The sequence below is a fragment of the Antechinus flavipes genome, chromosome 5 (genome assembly GCF_016432865.1).
Source record: "Antechinus flavipes isolate AdamAnt ecotype Samford, QLD, Australia chromosome 5, AdamAnt_v2, whole genome shotgun sequence".
NCBI lineage: Eukaryota > Metazoa > Chordata > Mammalia > Dasyuromorphia > Dasyuridae > Antechinus > Antechinus flavipes.
This window is the reverse complement of record NC_067402.1, coordinates 289,934,846-289,960,105: the sequence shown is the minus strand read 5'-3', so window position 1 is coordinate 289,960,105 and position 25,260 is coordinate 289,934,846. Positions and strand designations below refer to the sequence as shown.

The 25,260-nt window shown below is 47.7% G+C and overlaps 1 protein-coding gene across 1 annotated transcript in view; it reads right to left on the bottom strand.

Annotated features, from left to right (window-relative positions):
* Nucleotides 1-25,260, bottom strand: part of SMDT1 (single-pass membrane protein with aspartate rich tail 1) — a 339,744-nt gene that overhangs the window by 61,612 nt on the left and 252,872 nt on the right. The window lies entirely within an intron of this gene.

Genomic DNA, 25,260 nt, shown 5'->3' with positions numbered 1-25,260 from the left:
GTAAAATGAGAATAATAAGAGCACCTATCTATAGACTTGTTGTGAGTATTGATAAACACATAAGAGCTTTGGAAACCTCAAAGTGTTATATATAAATTATTATTTATTTTATATTATTATAATTATTTTATATTATATTAATAATATATTAAATTATATTACTGGGCTGCAAACTATTCCTTGTTGTTCAGTCACTTTTACTCTTGTCCTATTCTCCATGACCCCATTTGGGGTTTTCTTGGCAGAGATACTGGACTGGTTTCCCATTTCCTTCTCCAGCTCATTTTACAGATAAGAAAACTGAGGCAAAGAGGTCACGCAGCTAGGAAGTGTCTGAGGTCAGATTTTAACCCAGGTCCTCCTGAGTCCAGGACTGGCATTCTATGTACCGTACCCCACATCTATGCTGCCAGCTGCCCCCAAATCCTATTCAATGCTCTTCTCACTCTCTGTACATAATAGATGCTGAAATAATATCTATTGAATGAAATGAACCCCAGGAACAACAGAAAAACAATATAGTAGATTGTCTATTTAATAATGCGTTCTATATATTTTAGGGGAATACCAGATACAATTTCTGGTCTCCACATTAGGACGTCAAAGTATAGTGTGTTTTCAGAAAGACAATTACAGGAGAGTGGCTTTGGAGCCAGGAGGTGGGGTGGGCTTAAGTTCCAGGTGGGTGACTGTTGGCTAATCCTTGAACTTCATTGGGTCTCCATTTCTCCATCTGTAAAATAGGAATAATAATTCTTGCTTTTCCTCCTTGACAGGTCTATCCTGAAGAAAGTACTTGGCAAACCCCAAAATGCTATATTAATATGCTGTTATTATTATTTGAAAAAACAATTATATTTAGAAAAAAAATTCTTTAAATTAAAAAAATACCCACAATGCTTCATTCTTTCAATGGATTTATTCACTCAACCATGTGGATAGATCCTCCACTGAAGCAGATGACAATCCTTCCATACCTTCTCATCCTGTCCTAGGTTTATATCTTTATTTTGTTTTCTTAACTTTCCATAGAGCTCTATACTGGATCTGCCCATGGAGCTAGAGGACTTCCTGGGGTCCTTGCTCTCTCATAGTCTCTCTCCTGTTTGGTGGAGACAAATGCCCTGCCCTTCGGGATGGAGCTATTGAGAGACCAGGGAGGAGACTCTAGGTTATTTCTACTAGGGTGAGAACCAGGACTCTCTTAGCTGGGCTAAGTTATCTCACTCCTGATGGGAGAACTCCTTCACTGGTATGGGACTGTCTGGTAGACCCTCCTGTGTATATCTGACATCAGATTCCTTCTTTCTTCTTCTTTTTTTCTTTTTCTGCTACTTCTTTTCATGTTCTTCTACTTCTTTTCTTCTTCTTCTTCTTCTTCTTCTTCTTCTTCTTCTTCTTCTTCTTCTTCTTCTTCTTCTTCTTCTATTTCTTCTTCTCCTCCTCCTCCTCCTCTCCTGTTTCTCTTCTTTCTCTCTTATTTCTTCCTTCCTTCCTTTCTCTTTCTTTCTTTCTCTCTTTCTCTTTTCCTTCCTTCCTTCCCTTGTTGTTGTTGTTGTTGTTGTTGTTCTTCTTCTTCTTTTTCTATTTCTTCTTCTCCTCCTCCTCTCCTGTCTCTCTTCTTTCTCTCTTATTTCTTCCTTCCTTCCTTCCTTCCTTCCTTCTTCCTTCCTTCTTTCCTTCCTTCCTTCCTTCCTTCCTTCCTTCCTTCCTTCCTTCCTTCCTTCTTTCTTCCTTCCTTCCTTCTTCTTTCTCTCTCCTTCTTCTTTCTTTCTTTCTTTCTTTTTTTCTTTCTTTCTTTCTTTCTCTTTCTTTTTCTCTTTCTCTCTTCCTTCCTTCCTTCTTTCCTTCCTTCCTTCTTTCCTTCCTTCCTTCCTTCCTTCCTTCCTTCCTTCCTTCCTTCCTTCCTTCCTTCCTTCCTTCCTTCCTTCCTTCCTTCCTTCCTTCCCTTCTTCTTGTTCTTGTTGTTCTTTTGTTGTTGTTGTTGTTGTTGTTGTTGTTGTTGTTGTTGTTGTTGTTGTTGTTCTTCTTCTTCTTCTTCTTCTTCTTCTTCTTCTTCTTCTCTCTGTCTCTCCCTAAAAATGGAGATAATGATTATTCCCACCACCCTAATTTGTCAGGCCATTTTTAGAATTCTAAGAATATGCCTGTAAAGCATTTTGGAACTGCTCAGATGAAAGAGGCAGCTTTGATCTGGTGCAGATTCAATGTTTTTGGATTCTTTGCAAAACACTTTGAGGATTGGGGTGAGTGGTGAGGAGAAAGCAGCTTTTAAACTCATGTCTGAATTTAGGAAATGCAAACTATGTCAAGTTAATTCAATTCCTTTCAACTTGACAAACATTAATTAAATACCTCATGGCATAATAGACCGTGGTAGGAGATACAGAGTTTGAAGAGTGGAAATGAAGATTTTAGATATGGGGAATATCTATGCAAAAGGGTGGAGGCTGGAGATGAGACGGCACCCAGGAAGAAGAATCAGTAGGCAAGTTTAGCTGCATAAAGTTTGGATGTTTAAATACCCATCCCACGAGCCATGAGATGGCCCTCCACACCTGAGCGACCAGATGAAGAAACTGGACGTGCTCGAAGAGTTCCTGCAAGGCCCGTATCTGGGAGCTCACTCCCAACTGAGCATGCCCAGAGCAGACCCATCTTGTGATGATGGCTACAAATAATTTCCTTCAGAAGTTTAATGTCACACAGATTTAACCCCCATTCTCACTGATGCTCATTTTCCCCCTAGGTCAGTGGAACTTTAAAGGGCCTGCTCACTCATATAGAAATGAAGTGGGCTTCACAAAAATGAAATAGAAAACGAATTCTCCTAAGATACAGCCCCTTGTGGGAGGCTGAACTTTTCAATGCCCACCCCAATCCCCAGGTCTGCGGTGCCCTGCCTCCATGAGACACCAGCATCCCCTATTGGCAAGCGTGTCACCCTCTTTTCCTTCTCAACCTCAAGTCAAGGGTGCAGGATATCCTCTTCTCCCCTGGGGCAGTCCCTCTTCCAGAGCAGATCTGCTGCTGGTTGGCTGTGTGGCAGCGTCCCCGGGGCCCAGGGTCAGGGGCCAAGGCAGCGTCTTCTCCCAGGGTCACCTTGGTGTGGACCCCCAAGAGTACCAAGACTAGCTTTGAATTGGGGGAGGGCCTCACAAAGCCGGGAGGACTCTCTTTAAGTGGCTTTTAGCAATGCTATTTACAATAGGTATCTGGAGGCCATTAAGTTCTGCATTTTCTTTCTGGGACCTAAAAAAGCCAGGAAAATGGGGTGGGGGCAGGTGAAGATACCCCAGCTATTCCTGCCAAGAGAACACTGTGAGCAGAGAACATCTGGACAGAGAAGGTGGGATAGGGAGTAATGGAACCCAAAGGCAGAATTTATATGAAATCAAATCTGTGTATCTGTCCATCCATCTATCTATCATCTGTCTGTCTGTCCATTCATCCATCTATCCATCTATATATCCCTCTATCTATTTCTCTGTCCATCCATCCACCCATGCATGTGTCCCTCTATCTGTCTCTCTGTCCATCATCTATGTGTACCCCTGTCTGCCTTGCTTTCTGTTTATCTGTCTGTCCATCCATCTTCCTATCTGCCTGTCTGGGACAGATAACAAGCTTTGCTTGGCCTTGAACAGGAGCAAGAGAACGTGCTGTTTTGCCTTTGGGATGAAATGCGCAAAACTTTTTGGGGCTCGGACTTCTCCCTGAAACAAAAGCTTCTTATTTTAATAGTACTGTTCTACCCCCTTCACTCCCCAGCTCATGGAGGAGTCATGAAATCCTGCTGCCTCTGAAGAATAGAAAATGAGCTTCACCCGGAGGGCAGCGGAGGCGAGGGAGGAGCAGGAGGAAGGCTGGCACTTGTTTCGGGCAGGGAATGACTAAGGAGGAATGCACTAAAGGAGAATCCCTGGCTTCCTCCACCTCCCAGCTCAAAGGAAACCTTCTGCTGGGGTCTTTGCTTTGCTCCCCCTGAAGCTTCCTTCTGCCCCGGAGCCCCTTCTCTTCTTCCAGCCCTCATCTCCTGCAGCTCCCACTCAGCTCTCCTTCTAGCTCTGACCTTAGCCACCATGCTCAGTTGGGCACTGACCCCTCTCTCTGGCCTTAGTCACTGTCCAACTGGGCTCTGACCTCTCCCCTCCTCTCTCTGGCCTCGATCACTGTGCCAAACTGGACACTCACCTCGCTTGCCTCTCTCAGGCGGAGTCTGTCCGTGCCAAGGTAGGAATTGAGGACGGCATTCCTGGGTTTCTTAGCCATTGGTCCAGGTGGTTTGGAATGGGCAGCAATGTCAAGCTCTAACAGAGATTCAGGCCCCATACTCCCCATGAAGACTCCCGGTGGATGCACACCGACTTAGAGAACCACAGGTGGACAGTATCTATGTTCCCTTGTATTTTTATTTCTTTTGTTACCTATTTTTCAATTGCATTTTCTCCTGGTTTAGGCTCCCCGGGAAGTGTCTGGCTCACAGTCTGTAAATGATCTTTGCTTTAGATGATCTGTCTGTCCATCCATCCATCCATCCATCTGTCCATCTGTCTGTCCATTCATCCATCCATCTATCTATATATCTCTCTATCTGTTTCTCTATCTATTGTCTATCATCTCTCTGTCCATCTGGCTGTCTTTCTATCCATCCATCCATCCATCCATGCACCCATGTGTCCCACTATCTGTCTCTCCATCCATCCATCCATCCATCCATGTGTCCTTCTATCTGTCTCTCCATCCATCCATCCTCCTATCCATCCATCCATCCATCCATCTGTCATCTATCTGTCCATCTGGCTGTCTTTCTATCCATCCATCCATGTGTCCCTCTATCTGTCTCTCTGGCCATCCATCTATGTGTACCTCCATCTGTCTTAAATGATCTTTAAGATCTCTTCCAGGTCTAAATATGGGATTCCCAGAATGCTGACGGTTCAAAATTCTGTTGCGTTTTTCCTGGTGTTGTGGAGTGATCATTGAACTGGGGGATGGGATGTGAGCCTAGCCTTTCTCCATCACTAACCTGTTGTGTGGCTTCGCACTTTCTGGGTCTTGGTTACTTCTGCCGATATATTAGTCTAATGGACTGGATTATCTCTAAGCCTCGTCCCAGCTCTAATAATTTAATAATTAACAATAATAATACCAGCTAGCATTTATAGATGTGCCAGCATTTTACAATTATTATCTCACTGGAGCCTTATGACAAGCTGGGAGGGAGATGCTATTATTATCCCCATTTTATAGATAAGGAAACTGAGGCAGGCAGGGCTTAAGGTTAGCGAGTATCTGGGGCCAAATCTGAACTCTGCTCTTCTTGATGCTAGGCCCAGCGCTCGATCCATTGTCTTTCTTTACCATTGAATATACTGTCAATAAAAATGGCCCAAGTGACTTTTCTCTTCCTTTGGTAAAGGAAGGGAATTAAGATGTCATGGCACAATGGGAAGGCTCTTGGATTTGCAATCACAGGACTTGGATTTGAATCTTGGCAAATTTTCCCCCTTTGGGGGCCTCAGTTTCCTAATCTGTACAAGGAGAAGATTACTTAGGTGACCTCAAAGGTCTCTCCCAGGCTCTGAGTTTCTGACCCCACATTGAGGCTGATAATAGAAACATAGAGAAATATATTGGGAAATAAAAGGTTTCTCGGTGACTCCAGAGGCCCCTGTAGCCCTCATGGGCAGCTTAATTAACCCATATACATTTTGTATGTTGTGCCCATTCCTGGCGCTCTCGGGTCACTTCTTGGGCGCCTCCTGCGCTGATTTAGAAGCTTTCGTGTAGCTTCCAGGACAGAGCTCCGTAACCAGGGAGTGCCCAGGACGTGTTGGGGCCGTGCATGGGAAGGAAACTGGAAGGGGCAGCATGGCTTCTTAAGCACGAGCCCACCTCCGGGAAGTGGCAGGCACTGTGCCCGGCGACCCCGGGGCGCTCCAGTGACATCCACTGAACAATGTGCATGAGGGCCAGGAGCTGACGGTCTCGGGACTGTGATATGCCATATGTGCCAATAGCCGGCAGGCAAGATCAACTCTCTAAAGCTCAGTCACCTTATCTGTAAAATGGGGACGATGCTGAGGAGAGCACGTGGGTAGATTCAGTGCCCGTCCCATTCTGCCCTCCTTGCTCCGTGCTTCTGCCCCTGCTCCCAGACTGGGGCCCCCTTGGTCATGGGGACACTGGAAGGAGCTTGTAACAGGGAAGGAGAAACAGCCGGAGCGAGGGGTCCCGGAACACAGCTCTCAAAGGGAGATGCCGGGGCAGAACAGAGGCTACCAGGCCGGAGCGCCCGCCTACTGCCAGCCTCTGGGGGAATCTGGCTTGGGTCCTTTTCCCTCCCTCCCTCCCTCCCTTTCTTTCTTCATTCCCGTAGTGCCCGGCATATAGTGGGGGCTTAATAGATGCTTGTTGATTGGTTGGCTTCCACTAACAGGCCACCAGATGGCTAAAAGCTCCTTCCTTCTCTCACGTCCCTGCCTTTCCCCGGCCCAGAGGGCCCGTGTCCCCCCCGCGAGCAGCCCTGCGAGTGCTGCCCAAACCTCCGCTGCGGACTCTGGGTGCTGTCTGTACCCGCGAGGAACCCAAGCCCAGGCTGTGGCTCTCCTGGAGCTCCTGGGGCATCCCGGGAGCCTCGAACACAGGCCGCAGCCCCCCGCAGTCTCAAGGACTATGGCTCGAAGCTTGTCCCGGTCTCGCTTTTGTTGATTCTTCCCCAAGACTAGAACGGGCTGGCGAACAGTGTCTTCCCTAGGGAAGAGCCCGCGTCCACAGGCAGGAAAGGAGAGGGAGAGGATTCCAAACTGGACCAGGGTGGTGGCTCCCAGCGCCACCTGGTGGCCAAACGAACAGCTCCCGGTTATGGAGCGCTTCCCGTTTGAGCAGTATTTGTAATAACAACAGACATTTGTATGGATTTTTAAGGTGTGCCAAGTGCTTTGCCTACATTACCTCATCCTCGTCTTTAGTTTACAAAGCACTTCCCTCACACTAACTCTGAGATAAATAACTCAGGCGTTATTATCCCCATTTTACAGAGGAGGAGACTGAGACTCTGTGGGGTAACTTAACTTGGCCAAGCTCCTGTAGAAAGCCATGAAGCTGACATTCGAACTCACGTCTTCTGACCTGAAATCGGATGCTGGCTCCATCACGCCTCGGCATGGAACTGTTGTCCTGGGAGCAGACTTTTATTATGGAAATGCGGGGGAAGATATTTTCTTTCTTCTGGTTCTTTAGCTTCTGTTGACCTTTGCTTTTCTGACCCCCAGGAACCTCCCCCTTGCCTGGCTGGAATGTTCCCGAACTAATAAGTACGTTTCCTGTAGGAGGAAGAGACAGCCCAGGGAATCAAGCTCAAAATGAATTTCAAAAGAAAAGGGGGAAAAATCCCAGCTCCCAATTAACATTCAACTAAGAGAGAAAATGATGTCTCCTCCCAGCAGCCAGTCAGGAGTGACAGCTCTATCTGAAGATGAGCTGAGGGGCTGGAGGGCTCAGCGAGGGAAGGAGGGAGCCGGCAGGCAGCGGTGGGGAGGAGGGAGGCGGCAGATGGCCAAGGGGATGACTCTCATCCTCTGCCTGGGAGGGAGCCCCGTCCTTCTGGGCCACAGTCCCTCCCGGCCCCTCTGGACAGGTGAGCAGTGATGGCAGCTTTCATTCCCTCTGACCTCCGCGTGAAAGGGAAGCCTGCTCTTTGTTTGTGGCTGTGGAGGGGTCTGGGGAGAGAAAGAAGGGAGCAGGTTCATGCACACACACATGCACACAGTGCAAAATGCATGTACATGCTTACACATGTATGCAAACATATATGTCCTCACACACATGCATGCACACACAGCTTCAGCTTTTCAGAAGAAAGATCTGATTTCTTTGCATCTGAATGAAACCCAACACGTGATTTCTTTCTTTCTTTCTTTCTTTTTTTTTATAGCTTTTTATTTACAAAACAGATCCATGGGTAATTTTTCAGCACTGACTCCTGCAAACGCTTCTGTTCCAACTTTCCCCCTCTTTCCCCCCACCCCTTCCCCTAGATAGCATACATCCCATGTCCCATAATCCAACACGTGATTTCTGAAGGGTGACCCAAATCACCACCCATCATGACCAGGCTTGGGCCACTCCACAAATGGCCAGGTGGAGAAAGGGAGCGGCCATCCCACACTTGGAAGACACCTGCTTGATGAATGAATCCCCTTGACAGAATCTCCCAAAACCAATGATCATCTAACCTTCACTTGGATAATTCTAAAAACCAGTGAACTCACTACCCCACAAGGCAAACAGGACACCGTGGGATGCTGGCCATGGGCTGGGAATCAAGGGATGCATGTCACATGTCACTTACTAACTGTATGACCTTGGGAAGCCATTTGATCCTTAAGGGTCTTAGTTTTCTCATTTGTAACATGAGGAGATCGGATTAGCAGACCCTAAGAATAGTCAAGACTTATGTCTGAAGTTGGACTGTATGACTCTGAGCAGGTAAATCGCTTCACCTTGATCTGCCTCAGTTTCCCCATCTGCAAAATTATATCATAATATCTTGCCCCCGCCTCCCAAGATAAAATAACACATGGGAAGGGCTTTCCAAACCTTCAAGTGCTTTAATTAATACTGGTTATTTAAGGAGCCTTCTACTCCCGATTCTAGATAGGCACCAAGTGGGGTGTTTGTTTTAAACAGTCGCCCGCGGAGGAGAGAAAGAGTGAGTGATCTGGGGGGAGGGGGGGGCTCCAAGAGGGAAGAAGACAAAGGCTTCAAAGAAGGTTCGGCTTCCCATCCACAGCTTTTTCTCTCAGCCAGGAGAGGCTGATTTATCCACAGCTCAGCCTAAATCTGGATGTCAGCCCGAGGGAAAGAAAGCACGCCGGAAATGGAAGAAACGGTGGGGAGAGAGAATCGGGGAATAATCTTATAATTATAAATAAAACTATAGAAGCTCAAAAAGATTTGTCACGATCACGTGGCTGTTGTCGCCCCCCCCCCCCCTGCTGATCTGGGGCTCCCGGCTACTGCAGGCTCCTGCCCTTAAAGTGATAGGTAAATGCTAGTTATTATTCGCGTCATTATTATTACCTTAGCCTCTCCCCAGTAAGTTCCACTTCTTAAAATACCCGATGTTTTAGAAAAGAGAGATGGATGGGAGAGGAGTAGGCGGTGGATGGATGCGTAGCTAGGAAGAGGGAAATGGGTAAATGAATAGATAAATACATAGAGATAGAGAGGGATGGATGGAGAGATCGATCGATCAGTGGAGAGATGCTAAAGATGTAGGTAAATAGATGGGTAGGGAGCTAGAGACAGATAAAAGTAGGGATCCAAATGGAAGGATGGATGAATAGATAGATGGTAGGTAAGTAGATAGGGAGGGATAGATACATAGATTAAAATGGAGAGCTGGATGGATTTGTGGATAGAGATCGAGAGATAGATAAATACATAGATTCATATAGAGATCTAGATTTATGGATAGAGATTGATTATAGATTGGGAGATTCATAGATTAATAGAGAGATCTAGATGGATAGATAGATGTTAGATAGAGATAGATAAATACATAGATTAATATGGAGATCTAGATGGATGGATGGAGATTGAGAGAGAGATAAATATAGAGATTAATATAGAGATTAGGTAGATTTGTGGATAGATTGAGAGATAGATAAATGCATAGATTAATATAGAGATCTAGATGGGTAGATGGATGGATGGAGAGATATTAGGTAGACAGAGATAGATAAATACATAGATTAATATAAAGATCTAGATGGATTTATGGATAGAGATTGATTATAGATTGGGAGATTCATAGATTAATAGAGAGATCTAGATGGATAGATAGATGTTAGATAGATACATAGATTAATATGGAGATCTAGATGGATGGATGGAGATTGAGAGAGATAAATATATAGATTAATATAGAGATTAGGTAGATTTGTGGATAGATTGAGAGATAGATAAATGCATAGATTAATATAGAGATCTAGAGGGGTAGATGGATGGATGGAGAGATACTAGGTAGACAGATAGATAAATGCATAGATTAATATAGAAATCGAGATGGATTTATGGTTAGAGAGAGAGAGATACATAAATGCATAGATTAATATAGAGATCTAGATAGATAGATGTTAGACAGACATAGATAAATGCATAGATTAATATAGAAATCTAGATGGATAGATAGATATTAGGTAGACAGATAGAAATAGATAAATGCATAGATTAATATAGAGATCTAGATAGATTTATGGATAGAAACTGAGAGGTAAAGATATAGATTAACAGAGATCTAGCTAGATGGATGCATAGATAAATGTTAGATAGACAGATATAGATAGATACATAGATTAATATAGATGGATGGATGGATAGAGATTGAGAGGTAAATACATAGATGAATATAGAGATCTAAATGGCTGGATGGATGATATTAGAGAGGTAGATGGAAATAGATAATTATCTAAACAAATATAGAGATCTAGGTGGACGGATGGATAGAGGTTAACTAGACAGATAGAGATGATAGACACATAGATTAATATGGATGTGTGGGTGGATAGAGATTGAGGGATAGCATAGAGATCTGGCTGGCTGGCTGGAGATCGAGAGATCAGAAATAGGTAGATGGAAGAAGATCACCACATAAAGATAAATACATAGAAATAGAATTGGGGAAGTAGATAAAAGTGTAGAAATATCTATTGCTTATCTCCACTTTGTCTTGCACATACTATGTTTGTACATAGTTGTTTGCGAGACTTTGGACAAGTAACTGATTTCGAGAGGATGAGAAGAAAGGAGAAAAGGAAGGAGGATGAGGAAGGGAAGGGGAGGAAGAGAGGAAAGGGAGGGAGAAAGGGGGAGGAAAAGAAAGGATAGGAGGGAAGGGGAAAAGGAGGGGAGAGAGAAAGGGAGAAGGATGAGGAGGGGAAAGGAAAGGAAGGGGAGAAAAGGGAGGGAGAAGGGGGGAGATAATGTAAGAGGAGAGGAAAAAGGAAGAGCAGAAAAGGAAAAAGGGAGGGGGAGGAGAAGAATAAAAAAACAAGAGGAGGGACAAGAGAGAGAAGATGGAAAGAGGGTTGGCTAGGTGCTGCTTTACCTTGAGAGGCAGCTAAGGAAAGCATCTTTGGACATGGAATCAGGAGAGTTCTGGGGTCAAAACTTGGCTCACTGACCATCTGTGTGATTTTGAGCAAATCCCTTAACCTATCTGAGCCTCAGTTTCTCTCTGTGTAAAATGAAGAGAAAGGAGGCTAACTGGCAAAGCTGTGAACTTCCAAGGCCAGAGAACGCCAACTATTGCTCGTATCCCCAGATCCTAGCCTAGGGTTTCGATGAGAATAGACCCTCTGTAAAGGTTTATTAAATTGAATTGGACAAAGAAGGAAGAGAACAAAAAAAAAAAGCTGCTTTCCTGTTGTCAGGTCTTGATTGTCAAGCCTGGATGCTTGGCACAAATCTCTGGGCAAAGCTGGCCAGGGCACAGGCTCGCCAAGCCAAGCCATCTAGGAGGAGAGGTTGGCTCCGGGAGCCTTGTTGGCAGCGGAAGGTCCACGAGGAAGGCCTGGCCCCGGGCCTTAATGGCACTTGTTTAGGCCAGTGGGTGAACTCCCCCGAAGCCCCATTGGCTATGCCCAAAGCCTTGGCACTGAGGAGGAGCGGCATTTGGGGTTCTGGGACAAGAGCTGCCTCCTCAGGCCGATCTGCTGCCAAGACATGAAGAGGGAAGTCTGGCTGTTAAATTAATTTCTTGGTTCCTGTTCCCTGAACTCCCGCAGGTCTGGGGAAGCCAGGCAACAGGCCCCCAGAGTCTGCTGCCGTACGGCCTTCTTCTCTGCTGTGGCTAAGCCGCTGTCCCCTGGGCCCCCGGACGTTCACGGCGAAGGACTTCTCGTCGATCAGCTGGTCATTCTGGGAGATCTCTGGGGCCCACAGGGCAAGCCGAGGATTCTTGCTCTTTTCTGGGCTCCCCAGACTTCTTGGCTCACTGGCCCCCTGTGTGATTTTGAGCAAGTCTCTTAACCTCTTTGAGCCTCAGTTTCTCCCTGTGTAAAATGAAGAGAAAGAAGGCAAAGCTGTGGGCCTCCAAGCTCAGAGAACACCTACTATTTTGAAGAGTGTCTTGGGCTAGCCATGGAAAGCAAAGGAAGCTCTCGGTGGTCTCCCTCGGGGCTGTCTCCCAGAGCCCCCTGAAAGCCATAGGGTCGGAGAGGACCATTTAGAGATACAATATGGACATCAGAGGCGCTTCCCTTGGGAGGAGGGCCGTCCCAGAATGCACGAGGGCCCGTCCCCATCCTCCTGGCTTTTAGAAACTTCCCCTACCCCCATTCATCTGGAAAGGAAATAGATTCTAGAGCTTGCCAGGAATGTACAATAAGAACTTAAAAAAACAGCTCATTCATTCCAATAGGATTTTCTTGCTGTCGTTCGGTCGCTCCAGTCACGTCCAACTCTCTGTGACCCCGTTTGGGGTTTTCTTGGCAAAGATAACTGGAGTGGTTTGCCATTTCTTTCTCCAGCTCATTTTACAGTTGAGGAAACTGAGGTAAACAGAGCGAAGTGGCTTGCCCTGGATCACACAGCCGGATTTGAACTCGAGATGAGGCTTTTTGTCCTATTGACAATATGGTAATTTATCAAATATTACTCATGTCCTGTTGGCGGCTTCTCTCATTTGGAGGCATGGGAGGACACCAAGTTCGGAACCCCCACACAAGGAAGTGAGCCACCGGGAGAGGGAGTGAGTTTCCCATCTCGGCAGGTCTTGAAGAAAAGCCTAGGACTGTCAGGCACATGTGGATGGGACTTGGACTAGCTGAGATCTCTTCTTTGTGAGCCTCAGTTGTCTCCTCTGTAAGATGGGCATAATAACAGAGAGGGAATTCCAGCAGCGGGGAGGCCCTTCCTGGCCTTCCCTCCGAGGTTTGCTTCCATTTTCCTGGGGTGTAGCTGCTCCCCCACCAGCCCGGGAGCTCCCCAAGGGCAGGGATGGCTTTTGCTTTTCCCCGCTTAGCTTGGGGCCTGGTACCTCTTAAGCATTTGCTGTATTTGTTGACTGACTGACTGCCTCCAGATCCCCTCCATCTCATCCACCTCCATGTTCTTAGCCAACTAGTGGCTCAGGTTGCTCTCAGCTCCTGCAATGGTCCTTCTGCACTTATTAGGCACCTTCTGTATTCTTTCCCAGAGGAGCCTGTAGCGGGTCTGGCTGCATTTCTCTGCAGGGCTTCAAGGCCCAGGAAAGAAGGGCTGCTAATGTCCCGACTTGAAGGCCGGCCACGAGGGGAACCTCTCCAAGCAGATCTGCGCCCTGGAGGCTTCGGCAGGGCTCGGGAGCGCTGGGTGACTTAGCAGGGCCCCGTCCATCCCCTGGTGACTCTGCCCCGCCTAGGCGGAGGACGGGGGCCGGGGGCTGAGGGGACGTGATGGGGGAGGTCCCACCGACAAGCCCGGCCGCAGCAGCACCTGGCATCCTGGGCCGCCCTTCCATCAAGCATCCTCCTCACGCCCGGCTGGCAAGCCTGCCAAACAGCAGGGGGCTGGGCTGAAGAGCCAGCTGGCACCCAGCGTGGCAGCGCGGAGAAGTGGGAGCAGGAGAGCCCGCTCTGCCTGGCAGCTCTGGCTCTGCCCACGGCACCGTGGCACCAGTGCCCGGCTCGGGAACACGGGCAGAGCCGGAGGGGCCCAGAGACGGGGCTCCCAGGTAACTTGGGAGGCAGAGAGAGCGCGACGTCAGGGCCCTCATTTATAGGAATACTCTGGAACCAGCTCAACGTGAGCCTCGTGCCAGATTTGGAATTGGGGAAAGGAAGGAAACACGTTTTTGTTAAGCACCTACTATGTGCCAGGTGGATGCCAGGTGCTTTGCAAACATTGCCCTGGGAGGTGGTGAATGACAAGATCCTTTACCTCTCTCAGCGGTCTTGCCCAGGATCATTCAGCTAGGAATTACCTGAGCTAAAGCGCAGACTTCCTGACTCCGGACCCTCACTCTATATTCTAGCTGCCTCTCTCCGTGGACCCGAATTCAAATCCCGCCTCTCTCACTTTCTGCTTGTGTAACTGGACTGAGCCCTCCCATTCTCTGCGCCTCGGTTCCCTCATCTGTAAAATGGGAGTGAAAATACTGGGGCTTTTACTTAGCGGGGTGATAGCGAGGGTCGGAGAAGAACACGTGTATAGAGCTCTTCACACCTTAGCTAGGCCGGCAGCCTGCCTTAGCGGAGAGTTCCCTGCCTCAGAATCGGGAAGGCACGAGTTCAGATCTCGCCTCAGATCCGTAGCAGTCGTGTGACGGTGGACGGGCCATTACTTTCCATTTCTGTAGCTCTACAATGGAGAAGTAATAGCACTAGAGGGCTCAAACCTTCCCCAGCGCTGGATCCTCTCACCCGTCTTGGGCGGCCGGAGGTGCTCACCGTGTCCGTGTTACAGACTGGGGAACTGAGGCTGGGCAGGCGAGGAGATTTTCCCAGGGCCGCACAGCTAGTGAGGGCCTGAAGCAGGATTCGGGTCTTCCCGGCTGCTGCCCCCGCCAGGACACCGCCTCTGCCCTTTGCCTGTGGTGGGGACTCTCCGGGTGACCTTAGGCAAGTCCTGGGGGGCTTCGAAGCAGGGTGGGAAACCCCATCTCCCTGACTCCCGACTGTAGGAGACGGCCCGAGGAAAGTGCTCTGCCAGCATCCCATGAGCCAGTGGTGCCAGCCGTGCTCGGCAGTGACAAGTAGAATTATGGGGTGGGCGCCAACCACAATGATAAAACACCTGGGGACTGGGTGACTGTGTGGTCATTGTAAGGAAGGACCCAGCCCAACCATGGACACTCCCCTGCTCCTCTCTGGGAGCCCCCAGACGCCTGCTTTTACCACTCTGCTTTTCTGCTCCCCTTTCTATCCTCTCACCCCCATTGGAATGCAGGCTCCTATGGGCAAGGACTCTCTGCTTTTTGCCTGTTTGTGTTCCTACATTACTTCCTAGGCCTGACATCCCCTGTTCCAAGTTCTCTCCCAGCTCTGACCTCCCCTGTTCTAAGCTCCCTCCCAGCTCTGACCTCCCCTGTTCTAAGCTCCCTCCTGGCCCTGACATCCCCTGTTCTAAGCTCCCTCCCAGCCCTGACATCCCCTGTTCCAAGTTCCCTCCCAGCTCTGACCTCCCCTGTTCTAAGCTCCCTCCCAGCTCTGACCTCCCCTGTTCTAAGCTCCCTCCTGGCCCTGACCTCCCCTGTTCTAAGCTCCCTCCTGGCCCTGACATCCCCTGTTCTAAGCTCCCTCCCAACTCTGACATCCCCTGTTCTAAGTTCCCTCCCAGATCTGACATCCCTTTTCTAAGCCCTCTCCCAGCTCTGACATCCCCTGTTCTAAGCTCCCTCCCAGCTCTGACATTCCCATTCTCTCCCAGGCCCCTCCCAGCTCTGACCTTGTTCATCTGAGGGTCCCTCCGGCCTTCTTTCCCATCCCTCTCAGGCCCCTCTTGGTTCAGGCTCCCTGGGCCGTACCGGTCTCATGAGGGCCACATGAAGCCCCAGGCAGGAAGCTTTCCAAGGCAGAGGCAGAGCCTAGCTTGCGCTTCCCTGGTCCAGGAAGGGTTCCTGGAGGAGCTGGTTTGGCCCAGCCTGGGGCACCTGCCCTGGCTCCTGAGGCTCCTTTCTGCCCAGCGCTCTCTCCTTTCCCTGGATGCCGGCTCCCGAGCTGACACACGCTGGGAGCGCCACTGCCCACGCTCCGCAGGCCGAGCTGCCTGACTCAGAAGCTGGGGGGGCCGCTCCCCGCGCCGTCACCCCAGGGACAGCTCTCGTGGAGACCACGCCAGGCGGAGCCCTCGCCGTGACGCCAGCTGGGCTGCCGGGGCTTCCCCTGGCAGAAGTGAGGGGGTGGAAGTTCCAAAAGAACAAGACTCTCAACAACACCCCCCCAGATGGCTCTGTTTGCCCGCTGACGAACGCAGAAGGCGGCACATGAGGGAGTGAATAAAAACCCAAGGACGCCGCTTCCCACGGGAGGTGGGTCTGCTCCACGCTCCCTCTCCAGGCCTCCCAGTAGGAGGAGCCTGGCCCCCTCTTCTCAAAGGCTGGAAAGAGCTCGGAATTTGGGGTCCAAGGATATGGGTTCAAGTCCTTCTTCCACGACTTTGCTTCTTGACGCACTGGACACGGGATGGGCTCGGAGCCACCGAGACCAGAATTCGAATCCTGTCTGTGTGACTTTGAGTAAGCCAAGGAGGCCTTTATTCCTGGGTGTCAGGCCCTGTGCTGAGAGCCTGGCACACAAGAAAGGCAGATGCTCTGGGAGCTCTCAGTGTGGGGGGAGAGGGCATGCAAGGTAAGCAGGCAGGTACCTGCGGATGGAGATCTGGACCATGGGATGGGCCAGCCCGTCCTGTGTCTGTGACCCTGAGGTCCTGGCAGCTCCACGGCTGGTGCAGGAGGATGCTGAGCCCCAGGGGGTCTGTCCGGAGGGCAGCCTCCTCACCCTGAGTCCCAGGCTGCTCCCCGGGAGCCATCCGGGGTGACCTCTCGGACCCTCCTTTTTCTCACAAAGGTGCCCAACAAAGCCTGGGAAGCAGCCAGGAGGAGGCCTGGGCGAGTCACCTAACTGCCTCAGTTTCCTCATCTGTAAAATGAGCTGGAGAAGGAAGTGGCCGGCCACTCCACCATATTTGCCAAGAGAATGCCAAACAGGGTCAGGAAGGATCAGACATAACTGAAACTGAACAACAAATTGTATGACTGACGCTATTTCTAGGAGTACCGGTCATATTGAGCTTCACTGAGCTGTGGAGTATTGGAGGTGGACAGGGGCTTAGAACAGGGGGCATCGGGGCTGGGAAGGGAGCTTAGAACAGGGGGTCTTAGGGCTGGGAGGGAGCTTAGAACAAGGAATGTCAGGGCTAGGAGGGGGCTTAGAACAGGGGATGTCAGGGCTGGGAGGGGGCTTAGAACAGGGGGTGTCAGAGCTAGGAGTCAGAGCTTTTCTAACCCCCCCCTCCAGTGCAGGGTTCTTTCTACAGAGCCATGTCGGTTGTTTTGGCTAATAAAAGAAAGAAAATATCAGGAGAAGGAGACATTTTATTGATTAAATTATATGAGAATTAGAAAAGGGAAGGAAGAAATGGGTTATAGGATAATATGTGTGTGTGTGTGTGTGTGTGTGTGTGTGTGTGTGTGTGAGAGAGAGAGAGAGAGAGAGAGAGAGAGAGAGAGAGAGAGACAGAGAGACAGACAGACACAGAGAGAGACAGAGACACAAAGAAAGAAAGACAGAGATAGAGTGAATGAGTGTGTGTGGTGGGGCTGGGCTCCAGCAAGGGCAGGCAGGGCTCCTTACTGACTCCTGGGCATCTAGAGCAGTGTTTGCCGCTCGTTCCTTGGAAGCCTTTCAGCCCCAGGTAGAAAGATCTGAGCCCTGAGGAAGAGACAAGGGACACCCCCTCCGTGAAAACCCTCCTCCAAATGGGAAGAAAGGGGGAGGTAGGGAAGAGATCATCCACTCCCCCCATGGAACAATTGAAATTCACTGAACTCATTGGGACATGTGGACAGTCCTGATCAGAGCTTCTAGTTCACCAGTGTAGCATGAGGGGGGAAGCAAAGTGTCCGTTGTTCCCAGAACTCTGTGATCCTGCCCTCAAGAAGCTTATGTTCTTTCCAAAAAATTCTAGACTCAACATCAAATGAAACAGACATTTCTATATACAGAAAATAGTTGTACATGAAACTGCAAGTCCCTGTTACTTATAGCCTTTAAGGACATAGCCTTTGTCAGTATTTGTACTTTCAAAAAAGATATTATTATTCATTATAAATTCAGTCCCAAGCTCTCCAAGCCAACCTGGGTGGCCATATTTCCTTCAGTCTCACCAGTGCATTTATAGCAATCTTGATGGCTTTTTGTTTTCCTTTTTTGGGGAGTGGGCAGTCCCGTTGATTCCCCTTCTCTCTCTCTCCTAACTTCTTCCCCCTTCTCAACTGTAACAAGCTTCCTGTGCCAAGTAGAAGTGTTTGTGATTCAAGAACAGATTGATTTGGTTAATGGAGGGGTATCCACAGGTTCAGAGCTGCACTTTGGGGAAATCACTTGGGTGGTTTGGCAGGACGGATGGGTAGATCTGGGGATAGATTGGAGAGGGGAGGTATCCGGAGATGGGGAAAGAAGTGGTAATGGGCTGGACTAGGGCTGGATCCATGGGACACCCCTCCAGCCAGTGCAGGGGCATTGTCCTAGCATGGGGCACTGTCCATAACCAGGGCTCAGAAAAGAGAAATCTGAGGAGCTGGATGAGAAGTTGAAGGCCCAGAGAGGTTGTCTCCCTTGCCCGGAGTCTTGCTGGCAACGATCTTTGTTTGTCACTTTCCTTTAGCTATTTACTTATAAGACAAGACTTAAGGACTCCGGATTTGTGGTGTCTATCATACTTTAAAAGAAATAAATTCCACTCGGGAGGGTCCTTCTGGGCTTTGGAGGTTTCTTCCTCCCCTGGGGCTTCCAGGACCTCTCTCAGTCTCATTCACTAGTCTCCAGAGAGAGAACCAGTGAAGAAGGACAAGGTCCAACCCAATCAGCCACTTTCTGGGGGCTTTTGGGTAAAGGATGGGGGTTGTTCATAAATGGATTAAACCTTTTGGTGATAGTGAGAGTTGGGGAATGAGCTGGAGACCCTTGACAATCCAGACAATCTTACGGTTTCATACGGTGTCGGGTACCTTAGAACAGGAATGGTGAGAGGTGGGAGGGCATCTTAGAATAGGACTGGCAGAGTTGGGAGGGTCTGAGAACAGGGAGAGGCAGGGCTGGGAGGGGCCCTAAAACAAGAACAGTAAGAAGTGGGAGGGGGGCCTAAGAACGGGGACTGGCATAGTTGGGAGGAGGCCCTAAAATAAGAATGATGATTGGGGGTAGGGGTCTTAGAACAGGAACGGTGAGAGGTGGGAAGAGGATCTTAGAGCAGGAACTGGCAAAGTTGGAAGGGGGCCCAAAAATAGGAACAGTGATTGGGGGGAGGGATTTTAGAACAGGAACATTAACACATAGGAGGGAGTCAGAACAGGAACATTGAGAAGTGAGAAGAGGCTCTTAGAACAGGGACTGGCAGAGCTGGAAGGGGATCTTTGTTATCCCACTTCTAAAGGAATCTTCATTTCAACTAATCTCTGATTTTGGCTCAAAAGATTCCATCCACATTTAGGGGAGTCTCAGGGCCTAGGAACCAGTCAGCAGGTAGACACGGCAGGGTTCCAAATATTCCAAAGCTGCTGAGAACGTCTTCCTTCAGAGAAGGCTGGCCCTGGGGCCCGAGGGCCTCAATAAGCAGCTCAATGGGATATAATCAGGCACAGAAAGATTAGAGAGTGAAAATCCTGCCTGTCCCCGATACCTTGTCAAGATTCAGCTAAAAGCCAGGTGCCAAGGATGCCCGAAACACTGCAGAGCTGAAGCAACTTCAGCTCCCAGAATCCCTCAGGATGTCAGAACTGACACTGGGCCTCGGGGATGAGGGGAACTAGCCGGCCCTGCCCAAGTGCCCTGGGGTGTCCTTGTCTCTCGAATGATGGGACAGGACTAGGACAGGGCTCCTCCTGCTCTTGGGGGTCAGACCTTCTTTACCCTTCTAAATGATGAAAGACCCCAAAGAACTTTTGTTTGGGGTTATTTTTTTCAAATTTACTGTATTAGAAATTAAAACTGAAAAAAATTGTAAAATACGTGTTTATTTCATAAAATAACACCACCAAACCTTTCGCATGTTCACACAAATAACATTTTTATTTTAAAAAATGACTTTTCCAAAACAAAAAATCAGTGAGAACTGTGGTATTGTTTTCCGTATTTTTGCAAAGCTCTTTAATGTGTGGCTTAATAAGGGACAGCTGGATTCTTCTCTCTGTTTCTGCACTCAATCTGTTGCGTTATGTTGTTTTGGTTGAAATATCTGAAGAAAATCTGGCCTCACACAGATATGTGGTTGGAAAAGGGCAGAGTAGATTTCAGTAGGTAAATAATGCCTTAGTATGATTATGAAAATGGCTTTGACCTTGAAGATCCTGGGAGATGGTCTGTGGGGGCCCCCCAGATCAGACTTTGAGAACTGTTGGACGAGGGGATGCTTTCTTTTTGAGTATAGTTTATCCCCAGGGTTTAGCACGGAGCCTAGCATATATTAAGCGCTTAATAAATGTTGACTCTCTTCTAAGAGTCTTCCCAGCTCTGACATTTTGTTTTACGGTTCCCTCCCACTTCTAACCTTCAAGGTTCTCACGTTCTTTCCAAGCTGTGGCTTTCCACGTTCTAAGATTCTTCCCAGCTCCCATAAAAATCTACAAAAATGGTTTGGTTGGGCGAGGTGGAGCCTCCATCGCTGGGAGTTTGAAGGGGGCCGAGCTAAGCTAGGGTTATATTCTTTCCACCCCCCTCCTCCTACCTGCCACTATTCTCGGTTGTACCTTCTGGTGTCAGGCAACCAAGGCTAATCCCTCTCCCTGAAAGGCAGCAGCCTTTCAAAGAGTCAGTGTTCTCCTGTGTTTCTGTGTTTCCCCCCTCCCACAAGTCTCCTCTCCAGGGTAGACAGTAGACATCCCCCGGAGCCTGCCCTGCGTTCTCCCACGCTGCGGTCCCCCGATCTCTCACCTTCCCGGTCAGTCCCCTCTGCACCTTTCCGAGCCCATTCATGTCCTATCTGTGTCTGCTCATCCACTCTGACAGTAGGGACCCTCAAAAGCCTCCCAGACAGGCAGGGCTAGGCTGGGCGATCCCCCCTCCCTGTTTCTCCAGGCATTTATTCCTCCGTTGTCTATCACCATGGCATCGAGGCAGTGAGACAGATGGCTCCCCGGAGGATTGCAGGAACAGCATGAAACAGATTATCCATATCTCCCCGAGACATGTGCCGTCATCTATCATTGTGAGGGACCAACAATAAATATCCCCGTGGCTCCCTCCACCCCCAGCCCCAACGGGAGCCAGAAAAAAAGAATCCTTTTTCTTCATCGATCATCCCTTACTTATTGTGTCCCGTACCCCACCCAGCCAGGCTTTCCTTCCACTTAGAGTTGGAGAGCTCTGGGACTGGAGGGTGGCCAGACCTGTTGTGGAGGGCGAGGATGAGTGAGAAATTGACCCGCTCTTCAATAATGATGACAGACAATCATGGATGGAGGATGTGTGGATACAGCTGGCAAAGCACTAACTATACCAGGCGAGCCTCCCAACAGCCCGGGGGGAGAGGGGCTATAGCCCCCCCCTTACAGATATAGAAATAGAGGCTCAGAGAACAAGTGCAGATCATTTGCCAAGGGTTGCACAGCTAGTTCGTGCCCAAGGTGATTTTTGTTGGATTGCTATTTTTCTAAATCTTTATGAATAATTTTTGCTTTTATGTCACCTTTATTTCCAAATAGATCTCTTCCCTTACTTCCCACTGGAAGAAAAAAAGAGTCCAGCAGAGCTATCAGTTATGTTTGACAAGCATGTTCAGCGTACCACACCCATAGACCCCCACCTTTGCCAAGAAGGCAAGGAGGTAGATTTCCTCATCTTTTTCTTTAGGACTAAGCTTGGCCGTCATAATCAAACAGAAATTAAAACAAATAACATTAATAACATAATAAATAAATGCTAATCATCTCTAAAGTGTTTTAAGGTTTGCAAAGCACGCCATATGTATATTTATTTATTTATAATCTGATCCTCACAAAAACCCTGTGAAGGAAATCTTATGATAACCCCCATTTTACAATGAGAAAATTAAGGCTAAGATTTAAAGTTGAAAGGGATATCCTATCTAAATTCATTTTACAGATGAGGAAACTGAGGTCTAGGAATTTCAAGTGACTTCCCAGTAGATTATATCTCTAGAGCTGGAAGGGAACCTTAGAGACCATTTAATCCACTTCCTTGATTAGGATGAGAAAACTGAGGCACAAAGAGGTTAAATGATTGATCCAGGATCTTACAGCTACTTTAATGCTACTTCTTAGAATAGAGGAGTGATTATAATCGCAAATCCATCCAAATATTGAGTCAGTCATGAGATAAGGGCCAAGTAGGAGCAGCTGAACCACCCTGATCTTATACCATACTCTTAATACTGCTGTACTTGTCTTTGTTCTCCTTGGGGGTATATGCAGAACAATGACATCAGAGGTGGGATCTGAAGACGGGTGTTTCTAATGCCGGTCCACAGAGCCACATGGGCTTCTCCTTTCAAAATCTGAAGAGGAAGTAAAGAGTTGACTTGTAGCAAGTACCCATGAGCTCTAGATGGGCAACGGTTTGAGTCTGGGGCTTTAGGACCAACTCTTCTCTGTCAGATTGTGCCTCATTCCTTTCTACCTTCCCGCCCATCCTATGCCGTCTGAAATGTTTTCCCAGCCAAGGCTTTCGTAATTCCACATTGGCCAAGTGTGCCGGTCTTGAGCCCGGACAGCAAACAAATTCACCTGATGTTTCACAATAGTGGAACTGGACCCTTGTCTCAGTAGTTAGCAGCATGACTGTGAGTCTAAGAGCCAGCATCCGAAATCTGCCAGGCTCGTGATTCCAATCAGCTCCTTTCCCAGCTTTGCTGACACGTCCCCACACATGGAGAGACTCTGTTTGTAACCAGTGAGAAAATAGCCAGGCAGCCCAACCCAACTGGGCCCTGTGAAGAACCCTTCTGGAGTCCAGCTGTCAGCCCAGCCTAGCTGTGGTGGGCAAGCAGGGGCATTTCCCCTCCGGGTCACCTCGGATCTTCATCCAAGGTGTCCAGAGCCCTTTCAAGAAATCAGTTGCCTCATACAGAAAGCAGCAATTAAGCCACGACTGCAGGTCAGGCAGATTCACAGAGTTGAAAGACACCTTAGAAGTCAGCCAGTCTATGTTCCTCACTTTATATAGGAAAACATTGAAATGCAGAAAAATGAATTGACTGGCCCGGGGCCACACAAATGGAACTTGAGCTCAAACCTCCTGATTCTACATTTATGATCTTCTCACAGTCCTCTGGTCTCATACAACCCTTTGGCTGTTTCTAGCCCCTTACCCCCGATTCCTCACTTAGAATCTTCACGAAGGCTCAGACATAGACTCAGGAAAACCCTTCTGCTCCCTATTTATCTGTTGAATTCCTAGTCCTCCTTATTGTCCAAACCACGTGCTACCTCTCCAGGAAAATTTTCCCATTCATTTCTTCACCGGCAATAATGCCTCCTCTCTTGGTCTTCTCAGTGAGCTTTTGTTTTTCCTATATCTAATTCACTTATCATGTCTATCCAAAAAGTGTTTATTAAGCAACTACGACTTTCTGGCTGTAGGGGATACAAAGACAAAAATGAAATAGCTCATCAGTAATGAACAAAACCGGCTACACCCAGCGAAAGAACACTGGGAAATGAGTGTGGACCACAGCATAGCATTTCCACTCTTTCTGTTGTTGTTTGCTTGCTTTTTTGTTTTTCTTCCCAGGTTTTTTTTACCTTCTTTCTAAATCTGATTTTTCTTGTGCAGCAAGAGAACTGTATAAATATGTATACATATATTGGATTTAATATATATTTTAACATATTTAACATGTGTGGGACTATCTGCCATTTAGGGGAGGGAGTGGAGGGAAGGAGGGAAAAAGGAGGGGGAAAAAGTGAGAAAAAACCAGTTTTTGTAAGGGTCAATTTTGAAAAACTACCCATGCATATGTTTTGTCAATAAAAAGCTATTTAAAAAAAGAATGAAATAGCTCCTGCCCTCAAGAAGTTTTAATCTACTATAAATCAGGATGCTAGGGATAGGGTAACCAATTACAAAAATAAAGCATTCCTGGCCCCCAAAGAGCTTATATTTTATTTGAATATAGAAATACCTACATGATAGCTTCATTTTATTTGTATATAAATGTATATTCAAAATGACAATCGCTAATAATATGATATTGTTGTTATACAAAATCGTTTTTTCTATTACCTTCTTATTTTCCTACTAAATTTTAAGCTCAGTGCTTTTAAATGCTTTTAAGCACAGTGCTCCCCACATAGTAGTTGCTAAATGAGTTTATTTGTTTGAATGAAAAAATGACTAATGGTCCTGAAACAAGGAAGATCATTTCAGGGTTCATCGGTTACCACGTGAGATTCCAGTTCTTCATACTCAGGCCTGTGAAGCTATCTCATGATTCCGTTATCACTCATTGGCCCACCCATCCTTCCTGGAAAATCCATATGATATCCTGAAGGTGGACTTTCTAGCACAACATGGAGAATAGATTTTGGGTGGAAAGGGAACGATTTTTAGTGAAAAGGGGAAATCAGGTAGTCAGGCAGAGCTCAGAAGGAACTTGCCCCGGCCTGTTCTTTTGATGGGACAAATGACTCCACTTAACGATTTTCAAGAATCTGGATTGATTCAAGAAGAATCTTAGGCAAGTGACTTCCTCTTATGTAGCTCCAGCTTCCTCATCCATCAAAGGAGGGGGCTGGGCGAAACACCATGCGTGAGGTTCCTCCCAGCTCGGAGAATTGTGTAAGAGCAGACTCTCCAGTGACCGGAGGTCAGATCCCTACCGCTCTTCTTCCCTCCCTCATCTGTTGCTGGGAACTACAAGATTAAGAATAGTCACCCTCTCTCTCTCTGTGGACCTCTGTCTCCTTCTCTCTCAAGAAATTGGATTGAATGATCTTTAAGATTCCTTCCAGCCTAATGGCCCATGTTTTTTAAAGGGACTCTTCTATTATCACCAGTAATAAAGGGGTTCTGTATCATTCTAATTTTATCCTTGAAGCTTTCTTCATAGTACAAAAATCACAGAATCTTGGACCAGGAAGAAACTTCTGAGGCTACTGGTATCATTGGAAGATGACCTGAGCCCGAGATGTCTCATCAAGTAGAAAATGGGGGTGAGGGGTAGATACTGTTATTTCAGTGGAAGACAACCAATGGATGACCCAAGGGTTGTATTGGTCTTTACAAAATAGTAAAACTCCAAGAAGCTTTTATTATGGACTCACCCTTTGTTGGGCACATTTCTAGGTAGGGAGTGTATGGGACAAAGGATGAAATAGTCTCTGCTCTCAAGGAATTTACATTGTATTTTTGCCAGGCGAGGTGCTAGGTATGGGGTGTACAGTTACAGAAATGACACAGTAAAGAGTTCCCGTGTCTTTGTGGTTAGTAGAGAAAAGTCATCGAGTAACGAACATAGGTAAAATGGCTGAGGGTAAGCATTGAACTGTAAATTCAAAGACAGAGACTAGATATCTCTTTTTACCAGGGTAATAAA